Source organism: Schistocerca gregaria, chromosome 6 (assembly GCF_023897955.1).
Source record: "Schistocerca gregaria isolate iqSchGreg1 chromosome 6, iqSchGreg1.2, whole genome shotgun sequence".
NCBI lineage: Eukaryota > Metazoa > Arthropoda > Insecta > Orthoptera > Acrididae > Schistocerca > Schistocerca gregaria.
The window spans coordinates 71,905,813-71,918,592 of NC_064925.1; positions in this window are offsets into that span (position 1 = coordinate 71,905,813).

Here is a 12,780-nt window from a genome sequence, read left to right on the forward strand (position 1 = left end):
TATCACTGTTTATGTGTTATCTTATCGGCAAACGTCTGTGTTGATATCAAGACATTCCCCCTTCACATGCCTTCTTCCGGCGACTTTAGCCCCGTCTGATTACAAGCAAAGTGTCTGCAGAGTTTAGATAGATAGATACTTGCAGTAGCAACGGAAATTTTGAAATTGACTCTCATACGTGTTCGCGCATGTCAGCTGGTTGAGCATGGTCCCCGGAAGAGGCAGAAATCCATGTTCGAGTTGCAGTTAGCACGACTTTTTAAACCCTATTGACAGTTATTTTTCAGACACTTCACCACAACGTCAGAAATTTAATTCCAGAGCAAACTCTTGCTGTCAGGCCATTATCCAACATACTTCTCCACGAAATCTATTTTTGTGCGCGTAGAAGCGAGTGAAGTTAGGGTCTGCAGCCTGGGCATAGATGTGGCAAATTTAAACTTTTACTCCATCTATATTCCGCTAGGCAGCTGGTGGAGTGTGGTGAAGTTTACTTCTGGTACTAACCGTTTCCTTGTTCCACTCGCGAAAGACGCGTGGGAGGAATGATTACCATAAAATCTCTGTGTTATCCCTAATTTATCGAATTTTCTCGCTGTGGTCCTATTGCGAGACAAATGTGGGAGGAAGTAAATGTTGCCCGACTCTACCCGGAACGAGCACTCTCGGAATTTCAGTAGTAAACCTCTCCGCGATGCACATCGCCTCTCCTGTAGCGTCTGCTACTGGAGCATGTTTTTAACGCTCTCTTGCAGACTGGACGGTCCCGTGGCGAATCGCGCCGCTCATAGTTGGATCTTGTCATCTCTTCTCTTAATCTAATTTGATAACGATCCCAGATCAATGAACAATACTTAATTATCGGTCGAACAAGTGTCTCGTAAGCCACATGTTTCGGGATGAGCTACATTTCCTTAAGATTCATTCTATAAATCTCAGTCTGGCGTCTGCTTTTCCTACTGTTTGTTTTATACGGTTATTTTACGTAAGATCGCTCCAAATGGTTAGTCTTAGATCTTCTACGGTAGAGTTGGCCTGAAATATTATAATTGTACGGAGATGGATTTCTTCTCCTACAGGGGATGGTTAAAGTATGGGAACACTGCAGGAAATGCACACTTGAACATAAGTGCAGATGCTAGAGAAGCCTATAGGTACTACTTCTGTATTTGACCACGAATGTGCTCAATACGTTGTAGCCAGGACCTTATGTAGGGTGTGTGAAGCCCCTGAGCAGTATTTTATTTTACGGTCCCCTTCCTAAAGTTCAGCATTGCTATTCATTTATGGACTACTAGCAATAAAGCTGCTTAATCATTCATCTAAATTTTAAAATAACAAATAACACAAAGCGCAAGTGCAAGTTCAGTAATTCAAAAATAATAAAAGATCTACCAAATCTCACTAGCTCTTTTTACCACAGAAACATCTAACTTGGACAGAATATATGGTAAAAATACAAAGGAAATCACTACAGTTTAATAGACCATATCCAAATTATTTCACTTAAATGAGAGAACACAGAAGAAACAGCATTTTTGTTTTAATTAATATCGTTTTTAACCAAATAATCCAGTGTATGGTCAGTGTTCCACAAAAAAATGGTTCATTACTGAGAACACGAAAATCTCCTTTATTAGAGCGTGTAGATTCTCGACATCCTTCGGGAACTTCAGAAGTTAGAACTTCTTCATTCTATTTACCGTCTAGAACAGTAATTTCGCCTGCACGTCCGAAGTTACTCTGTTCATTGTTACTGTTCTGAACTACAACTTCACCTGAATGTTCAGAGCCATACGGTTCGATTTTAGTTTACCATTAAAATATCGCGGTATTTTCTGTAAAAGTTTACTATCTCTCTGTTTTTTTTCCCTTCAGCTTTCTTTTGACATACAGCAGCACTTAACCTAAGTCAATCATTCACATCGCTACCGTGAACTGAAAAACAGATCTGCGATGTAGAATGTTGGAAACTGAACATGCTTGCTTATGTCAAATAAAGTAAACCAAGTTCACTATGACCAGTTAGTACTCGAATTGCGTACCTTAATTTGAAGTTGAGAAACACGTGCAACGATGCTGTCTTGTGTATGACGAAAACATAACCGTGAATGGATGAACTGTGAAACTCCCCACACGTGACATCTCTAGGCTACGCTGTTACGTGGAGAGGTCTCTTGCACGTAGTCTACGAGATTAATGTGCTTGTACATGGAAGATGTTGTGCAGGTGAAACAGTAGTAAAATGCGAGTTTAATGACAGGCGGATATATTTGTCAACACTTTGCCAATAAATTATTGAATGCCTGAACACTGATGCTGTGTGAATTAAAATTATACTTAAAAAATAATTTTTCGACTGCAACATTTTGCCGCCCCCCAAAACTATGCCGCTCGGTGAGAACAGTGTTCTGTAAAGCTGTGAACGCGTTTTGTCAGAGCTCAGTGCATTCGAACGCGAGCAAACTACTGGAGCTCGTATGTTGTGTGCTTCCGTAACCAAGGTACCTGAAGTGTTTGGCGTTTCAAGAGCCACCGTATCGAAGATTTATACCGCACACACGGAAATCGGAAACATCACCCGCTAAGTTACTACTCGAACGAAAGTGTTTGTTGAGTGGTCGTGACGGAATTCATTGTAGATTATTGTGACGAAAAATGAAAGGACGACAACTGCAAAAGCCCCTGGAGAACTGAATGTCGCAGTTGCGAACCCTTCAGCACGAAAACAAGACCAAGTTAGTACTCGAATTAATAAGTACCTTAATTTTAAGTTCAGAACCAAGTGCAACGACGCTGTGTTATGTATGACGCTCACATAACCGTGAATGGATGAAGAACTTCGATAGAGAGCGTGCGAGTTGTTGGGGTATCGTGGCCGGTTCGCGGGTGGAGAAACGTTGCAAAGTTCGGCGTGAAAGACGGTGATACTCGGATGAACAATTAATTACAGTGCGTCCGCTGTGTTAATAGGAGATCGTGCATTTTTAAGTGAACAGTAAAACCTGAAAAGTATATCGAGTGTTTGCGGTGACGATTTTACCTACTGCATGAACTTGTGAAAATTAACCGTGAACCAGACACTTTTGTCGTGTGGAGACACTAACTGTCAGAATTGCGTGAAAGTGGAACTAACCAAAATGTTAAGTAAAAGAACAGTGCTGTGATTTGATCTATATAATAATTGTACTGAATTACCTAATTTATTTTTTTATTACGTAAACATTGGCATACCATATTTAGATTAAAATTCACAAGTTATTGGCCCCACATAAGGTTCTGTACGTTCTGACAAAGACTATGCCATTTTTTTTCGTCCATGACTAACAGGGGTAGTCAGATTCCTTGTATGGGTCATGTTTTATTATTTAAAAGGTGTTTTTTTTCAGAAGTAGAGAACCAGTTTTTTTACAGATGGCAGATATTCGTAGCAGCGAACTGCAGGGCGAGCTGGAATTCCAAGACATCTCATCAGTGATGCAGATTCCCATAACAGGAACACGACGTGTCCAACCCATAAATTTGGACTATGGCGCAATGACAGAATATCGTTTGGTTGGATGAGTTTTGTTTCATAGTGTCTTCAGCTTCTGGAGGCGTTTACGTCCAAGAGTGAAACTTCGCAATAGTTCGGTGACGACTTTGACACCCATATAGTGATATTCAATGGACCGCAGGCAAGATCGCATTACTGCCGCGGATTATGTGACAATTATTGCTGATCAGGTCCTTCGCATGGTGCAATGTTTGTTCCCGAATAGTGACGCTGTGTTCCAAGACAACAGAGCGTCCATGACGAATTGCCGCATCTCCACTTGCCAACACAGTCATCAGATCTCAATATTTTTGAGCCTTTGTGGTCTATTTTGTAGAGAAGGGTTCGTGATCGCTATCTACCTCCATCATCGTTATCTGAGCTGGCCACTACTTCGCAGGCAAAATTATATACGATTCCCTTCAAAACCCACACAAGGCCTGCGTTTATCCATTCCGAGACGACTGGAAGCTGTTTTGAATGCCAACGGTTTTCCTTCACCGTACTAGGCATGGTAATGCGTTGTGGTTTTGGTGCTTCCGCATTTCTGTTCAGATAGTTCAAATGGCTCTGAGCACTATGGGACTTAACAGCTGAGGTCAGCAGTCCCCTAGAACTTAGAACTACTTAAACCTAACCATCTAAGGACATCACACACATCCATGCCCGAGGCAGGATTCGAACCTGCGACCGTAGTAGTCTCGCGGTTCCGGACTGCGCGCCTAGAACCGCGAGACCACCGCGGCCGGCCCGCATTTCTGTCCGTGCAGTATACTGTATTACATTTATTTACATTCATTGTGGACTTCTACTCCTTGCAAAATTCACCAGTTCTCTTACAGGTCCTCGTGCAGATCACCACAGTCTTCCGGGGTTGCTGCCTACTAGTAGACAACCGCATCATCTGCGAACACCATTCTGGAGCTTTCTACTTGATCATTTATTCATTGTAAATAGTAACGGTCGAGCGGTTCTAGGCGCTTCAGTCCGGAACCGCGCTGCTGCTACGGTCGCAGGTTCGAATCCCTCCTCGGGCATGGATGTGTGTGATGTCCTTAGGCTAATTAGGTTTAAGTAGTCCTAAGTGTAGGGGACTGATGACCTCAGATATTAAGTCCCATAGTGCTTAGAGCCATTGGGACCCTGGGGTGACCTTCAAAATAAATTTTACGTTTGTCGATTTTAGTCTTTTAAGGACAGCGTATTTACTTCTGTCTGCAAGGAAATCCTGAATTCAGAAGCAAAATGTAGTCCGATACGCGGTAAACGACAGTGCGGGACAGTGTGAGATGCCTTCCTGAAGTCAAGGAAGAAGGGATCAAGTTGCCGTTGCCTACGGGGCTAGAGATCTCATGGAGTAACAGAGCGAGCCAAGTTGCGCAAAATCTCTGTTTATGGAATCCTCGTTGATTCTCGTAGAGAAGATTTTCGTCCTCCAAAACTAAGTTGTAAGTATGCTGTTTAGGTTTTTATATTGGTAACGCCACGTAGCACTCTATATAGCGCTCTATATGAAAATCACTGGCTGTGCTGTGTGCAGTCTGAGGCTGGTTTTGCATTGTTGTTTGCTATTGTAGTGTTGGGTAGCTGGATGTTAACAGCGCATAGCGTTGCGCAGTTGGAGGTGAGCCACCAGCAGTGGTGGATGGGGGAGAGAGATGGCGGAATTTTGAGAGCGGACGATCTGGACGTGTGTCCATCAGAAAGTAAATTTGTAATATTGGATATCATGGGCTGATATATATATATATATATATATATATATATATATATATATATATATATATATATATATATATATATATAATGACTTTTGAACACTATTAAGGTAAATACATTGCTTGTTCTCTATCAAAATCTTTCATTTCCTAACTATGCCTATCAGTAGTTAGTGCCTTCAGTAGTTTTAATCTTTTATTTAGCTGGCAGTAGTGGTGCTCGTTGTATTGCAGTAGTTCGAGTAACGAAGATTTTTGTGAGGTAAGTGATTTGTGAAACGTGTAGGTTAATGTTAGTCAGAGCCATTCTTTTGTAAGGATTACTGAAAGTGAGATTGTGTTGCGCTAAAAATATTGTGTGTCAGTTTAGTGTTGATCAGAATAAGTAAAGACAGTAATGTCTGAGTACGTTCAGTTTTCCTCAGCTCTTTGAAAAGCAAATAATGTAAGAGGTTTATCAGCACAGTCAATCATAAATTTTTCTAAGGGGACGTTACATATGGCGCCCTGCCAGGATACCTCACTGGAATCTTCTGATTTTTTCTTGTAGTTCGTGTAATTAGTGTAACTATTATTCATTGCTAGCACGTAATTATAGAGAGAATTTCCTTTGTGGTTGTAGTTTTTCATTGTTGTACAGTAAAACAGTTGTGACATGCATGTAGATTTGCACCAAGCATTTCGCAGCTGGCTTGCAATTAACGAGATATTATTTTCAATGCTGTGTTTTCTTATTTTGCTCTTCAAACTGTGCTTTTCTGTGTTATCGTGTGAAATATTGTGACAATAATGGCGCTTGAAAAACGTAATACTTGGCTCCAAAGTGAACTAAGAAATGACAGTGAAGACGAAAGCAGTGTGTTAGCGCCACCGTGTAATGAAATAACTAATGTTCAAAGTAGTAATTTGGTAATTGTGCATAGGGAAATGGAGCGGGCTGCAAATAATGGTGTAAACAGTGAAACAATTAGTGAACAGGGAACCATTATCATTCGATTGGTCGGCAAAAGCTCGCCTCAGAAATCCGAAATGACAGGGCACCATCTTGCGAATACTGTAGATTCAGGTTTTGCATCCTCACCGTTTTCTCAAATAAGTCAAGACACATTTTTCGCTTTTCAAAATGCGAATATTGCCGGTTCAAATGCACTGCCGAATAGCACTGAGGAAAATGTTTCAGACACCAGTGCATTGTTATTACAGTTAATGCAACAAATGGGACAAAGACTACAAAAGTTAGACACAACGCTTGAACAAAATCAGAAACAAATGGAACAAAATCTTCAAAAGTTAGACACGATGGAACAAAATCAGAGACAAACACAGCAACTGTTTCAAAAGTTAGACTCATTGGAACAAACGCATGGACAAACACGTGAAGGTTTAACTGCTGAGTTACTTAAAATCAAATCGAAATGTCAAAACGTCTGTAATAACGTAAAAACACAAATTTGTGAGCATCTTCAACCTATTTTTTCACGTCATGAAAATGCATTACAGAATCACGAAGCAGCCATAAAAGAACTGCAAACTATTGTTCATGAAAATCACGACACCTTGCAAGCTAAAGTTGACTCAGTTGCGTCTACCGATTCGGTTACGCGACTTGCAAAAACTCAGGAAAACTTAAAGTACGCAGTAGATACGATTTCAACACAAATGGACACTCTGAAACTTGGTTCAGAAAAACGCACTGAGGAAACCTGTTCACTATTGGAGAAAGTAGCTGAACTTTCGGATCAGTAAACTAACTTATCTACAAAGGTAGATGAAGATCTGAATGACACAAGACCCATAGCCTTCACTGACACAGAAGAGTATGAACAAATTAGAAAATTCAAACAAAATCAAAATCAAATCAATACACAGTACAAAAGAGAAATCTGGGAAGTACAAGATCAGATGACGCAGGTACTACAAGAATTACATATTTTAGAGGACACTCGCACTCCAATACGGGACGAGGGACTTAGAAATACGGAAAAGCCACAAAATAATAACACTGGGCATTTCGGAAATTATGAAAGAAATTGGCAAGATACACCGAATTTTGAGATGGAACCGAAACGAAGTAACAATGACCGATATGCGACTTGCCGACATGATGATTTTGACTATAAGCTGTTTATTACTACACGTAAATTCAAAACATTTAAGAATTCCGGCAACGACATTCATCCACAAGCGTGGCTTCATCAATTCTCTCATTGTTTTCCTCCCAACTCCAACTGGTCATTAGAGCACAGATTAAAAATGAGAATGAACCAACTGTTAGAATGCGATCGGTCATTCATGATTGTCACAGTGAAGGAGAATTTTATCATGCCTTCCTCTCAGCTTATTGGTCTCAAGCTACACAAGACCGAGTAAAACATAGCATCATAATGATGAAACATTTCGAACAATCTGAATTGTCCAGTCTTGTGAAATATTTTGAAGACATGTTGCACAAGAATCAGTACCTGTCAAACCCATACAGCCCCTCAGAACTCATCCGCATTTGCTTCATCAAATTGCCTGAACATTTACGACATATTATTTTGGCATGATGTTGCAAAGACGACACTGAAGTTTTTCATGGACTCTTACAAGATATGGAAATAGACACTGACAATCGCGAAACGCGAAAACAGGAACACAACAATTACAGGTCACATCCGTCACAATTCCGTGAGGAAAGAAATAATAACTGGACACGACAAGGGTATTCTTACAACGCAAATCGTGAACAAAACAGACACCACCCATATGACAACCACTGGCAGAGTAATAGTTACAGAGAAAGATCGCATTTCCGTAGTAATGAATGTTACAGAGACAACCATAGAAACAGACAATATGGCAACCAGAACTAATATTATCAGGGGAGACAGAATAACTTCAGACGAACGGTCCACTGTGCAGTGATAATTCAGCGAGGAATTCTCCACCACTTAACCGACAAGAAAGAAACTACAGGAATTGCCAACATGACGACAGACAATATAATCATAACGACAGACCCGAATTTCATCAGAACTGGTGGGATTCAAACAGGGCTGGGCCCTCTCGGCAAGGTGAATTTGCAGGAGTTAGGTCTCCTAATCCCAATAACGACGCATGCCAACAAAGAGATAGCAGACAATGACTCGCATCGCAGCAGCCAGTGTTGTCAACTCTAAAAAACCCGAGACGCAATTCAGTATCAAAAATCGCTAGAAAGTCGCTAAAACTGATTTTACTAGGACTGTGCTGAAAATTTCGTGATGTGAATGGTGCAATAAGCCAGTAGGGGGAGGGGGGGGGCATGGGGGTAATAAAATATTAATAAAAATGGTCTCATACATAATTGCTATATTGTCTTAATTAAATCACACATTGCTTGCAATAACATACATATAAAATACGCTAACGTTTAATTAAACATGTTATCATAATTGATGCAACACATAAATTGTTGTTCCCATCACAGTAGTCAAATATACTAGAAATATGCAACTATATTTGTAACAAAAGAAAGCAAGAACTCAAATTAGGTTACAAAATATATACATACCGGTATGTGAGCTATTCATCGTCATCACTCAGAAGATCGAATAACTCTTCTGTTTCATGCTCTGACAGAACTGTAGTTGATGTAGAGGGTTGAATGTCACTCAAAAGATTATGTTGCTTTTCGACTGGTTTTGTCGCAAAAGAGTAACTTTTGTTCGTTTCAATAAGCTCCAATACGTCTGACAGTATGCACAATCTTTATTTTGTTTCTTCAGCTGGTCTCTCAATATGACCAAGCATTAATTCTTTAACGATAATCTGGTATGTTGTTTAGTTTTTAAAGTGTTCACAGAACTGAATATTCTTTCCACTTCATCATTGGAATGCGGTAGGCATAGAACAGTCATTGCTAGTTGTGAAATCAAAGAAAAAAGATTCTCCCCTGCCGCATTTTTATATTGCAAAACCTCACCCCAAAATCGAACAGTGTTAGTAGTGTTATTCCACCTAATGAAGTTGATAATATGCCATTCTTGCAGCATACCGTCTATGAAATCGCCACTAAAACCCAATTCTTTGGTTACATCTGCTACAGCATTATTTTTATTCACTTATAGTGTTTCTTCAACATTCAGCATTGACATTTTTTTCAGGATCGTAACGTTACTTGGCAGTCTTTGTTGAATTTGTTTTATGAGTTTCAGACTAAACTGAATGCATCTCTTCCTCAAATAAACTTTATTTTCTTCAGACAAACTTGACTCTGACAATTTCTGTTCAAACATAAAGCCAAGGTTCGGATTTGCGTACATGCACTCGCTTGGATCTGGTGTTGTCAACAAATCAACAGTTGGAAAAACTATGTTTTGTCCGAGTGACTGCATGAGAAATACAAGTGTATCTAATAATTTAATGGGGTCATTGTCTTCTCCTTCAAAAGCTTTTATTGCTATTTGTGCTTCTTTTAAAGCATGTTTAAGGTAAAACATGTAAGGATGGTTTGAGTCGTCACAATACATCTTGTACAAAAGATCGGCAGTGTAACAATTGTCTTGAACCATGGCAAGTGAAAAATGTAGCTTTAGTTCTTCCCACTGCTCCAGAATTCTTCGTATTGCTGGTTCAATTGAAAGCCAACGTGTTGCACAGACCTTCAAAAATTTTAGTCGCTGTTTTCCACAATTTATTGTCTCATAAACCTTTTTATTTTCCTCTTGTCTTTTGGGTGAAATGGAGAACCAATTGTAGGTTTCCCGTACAAGAAACTCTATGTTTCTAGGTATGGTATTCACTGAGGCGTGCGAAACTGCAAGTTGAAGGGAATAACAAATGCAACGGATCAATACCAAATGCTTCAAACCATATTCTCTCTTGAGTCAGTAGTGTCAGTGTCGCCCTAACCGCCGTCTGCTTCACGTCTTCTGTGCAGCGAGCTACCTTAATTTAAGTATTATCTGTATTTTTCTTACTTGTCACTTCTTCTTCTGCGTGTTTTTGCTTTTAGGAAGCTTTAATAGTAGAGTGCTATTAAGTGTTCCATAGATCTCGTGTTTGTTTTGAATACAGTCAGAGAGTCCCTTTAGTCAGCCATAGTGCTAATAGTGCTAGTGTTTGTTTTCAATACCGTCCAGAGACAGGTAGTGCTATTTTCCTTGTTTCTACAAGAAGTGGTTAGCAATCACAGTTTAGTCAATAATCAACCGCCTTTAGTGAATTAGCAGTCTAGTTAAAAGCTGATTAACACTCTATAGTAAATTGATTTCTTAGGATGGCTAGGATGTGTGGCTGCTGTGTACGGACGCAGGAGGAGCTGGCCACTCTTCGCGAACAGCTGAGCGTGTTGATGTCCGCGGTCAGCCGTCTTCAGGCTGCTGCCTCGGAGTGTAGCGGCAGTGGGGAGTCTGGTGCGTCGCAAGGTACACCCCAGGTGTTACATTCTTCACCCACTGTCCCTGCTGTCGAGACATCTTCGCGGGTACCGGGCGCGTTTGGGCCACCCTCTCCCCAAGGGGAGTGGCGGGTTCAGCGGCGTTCGCGGCGCACGAGGCGGAGGGTCAATGTGGAGGCTGGCCGTGTGGCATCGCCCGCTCTGCCTGTGAGTGGACATGTGGCTGCTCCTTCAGCAAGGTCCGAGCAGGCACACGGGGGGAGGGGTTTATTAGTTATTGGGAGCTCCAACGTTAGGCGGGTGATGGAGCCCCTTAGGGAAATAGCGGAAAGGTCGGGGAAGAAGGCCAGTGTTCACTCTGTCTGCTTGCCGGGGGGTCTCATCCGAGATGTGGAGGAGGCCCTACCGGCGGCGATAGAGAGCACTGGGTGCACCCGACTGCAAATTGTTGCTCATGTCGGCACCAATGACTCTTGCCGTCTGGGTTCAGAGGTAATCCTCAGTTCGTACAGGCGGTTGGCGGAGTTGGTGAAGGTGGAAAGCCTCGCTCGCGGGGTGGAATCAGAGCTAACTATTTGTAGTATCGTTCCGAGAACCGATCGCGGTCCTCTGGTTTGGAGCCGAGTGGAAGGCTTAAACCAGAGGCTCAGACGATTCTGCGGAGAGCTGGGGTGCAAATTTCTCGACCTCCGCTATCGGGTGGAGAAATGTAGGGTCCCCCTGAATAGGTCAGGCGTGCACTACACGCCGGAAGCGGCTACGAGGGTAGCGGAGTACGTGTGGAGTGCACATGGGGTTTTTTTAGGTTAGAGAATTCCCTCCCTAGGCCCGACAAGACGCCTCCTGAGACGCGGCAAGGCAGGAGTAGGCAAAATGCAACAAGGAATAACAATATTAATGTGCTAATAGTAAACTGCAGGAGCGTCTATAGAAAGGTCCCAGAACTGCTCTCATTAATAAACGGTCACAACGCCCATATACTACTAGGAACAGAAAGTTGGCTGAAACCAGACGTAAACAGTAATGAAATCCTAAACTCTGATTGGAATGTATACCGCAGAGATAGGCTGGACAGTGAAGGGGGAGGCGTGTTTATAGCGATAAGAAGTGCAATAGTATCGAAGGAAATTGAGGGAGATTCGAATTGTGAAATGATTTGGGTGAAGGTCACGGTTAAAGCAGGCTCAGACATGGTAATTGGATGTCTCTATAGGCCCCCGGGCTCAGCAGCTGTTGTGGATCAGCACCTGAAGAATAATTTGGAAAAATATTTCGAGTAGATTTCCCCACCATGTTATAGTTCTGGGTGGAGATTTTAATTTGCCGGATATAGACTGGGAGACTCAAACGTTCATAACGGGTGGCAGGGACAAAGAATCCAGTGAAATATTTTTAAGTGCTTTATCTGAAAACTACCTTGAGCAGTTAAACAGAAAACGGACTCGTGGCGATAACGTACTAGACCTTCTGGTGACAAACAGACCCGAACTATTTGAATCAGTTAATGCAGAACAGGGAATCAGCGATCATAAAGCGGTTACTGCGTCGATGATTTCAGCCGTAAATAGAAATATTAAAAAAGGTAGGAAGATTTTTCTGTTTAGCAAAAGTGACAAAAAGCAGATTACAGAGTACCTGACGGCTCAACACAAAAGTTTTGTCTCAAGTGCAGATAGTGTTGAGGATCAGTGGACAAAGTTCAAAACCATGGTACAATATGCGTTAGATGAGTATGTGCCAAGCAAGATCGTAAGAGATGGAAAAGAGCCACCGTGGTACAACAACCGAGTTAGAAAACTGCTGCGGAAGCAAAGGGAACTTCACAGCAAACATAGACATAGCCAAATCCTTGCAGACAAACAAAAATTACGCGAAGCGAAATGTAGTGTGAGGAGGGCTATGCGAGAGGCTTTCAATGAATTCGAAAGTAAAGTTCTATGTACTGACTTGGCAGAAAATCCTAAGAAATTTTGGTCCTATGTCAAAGCGGTAGGTGGATCAAAACAAAATGTCCAGACACTCTGTGACCAAAATGGTACTGAAACAGAGGATGACAGACTAAAGGCCGAATTACTAAATGTCTTCTTCCAAAGCTGTTTCACAGAGGAAGACTGCACTGTGCTTCCTACTCTAGATTGTCGCACAGTTGACAAAATGGTAGATAT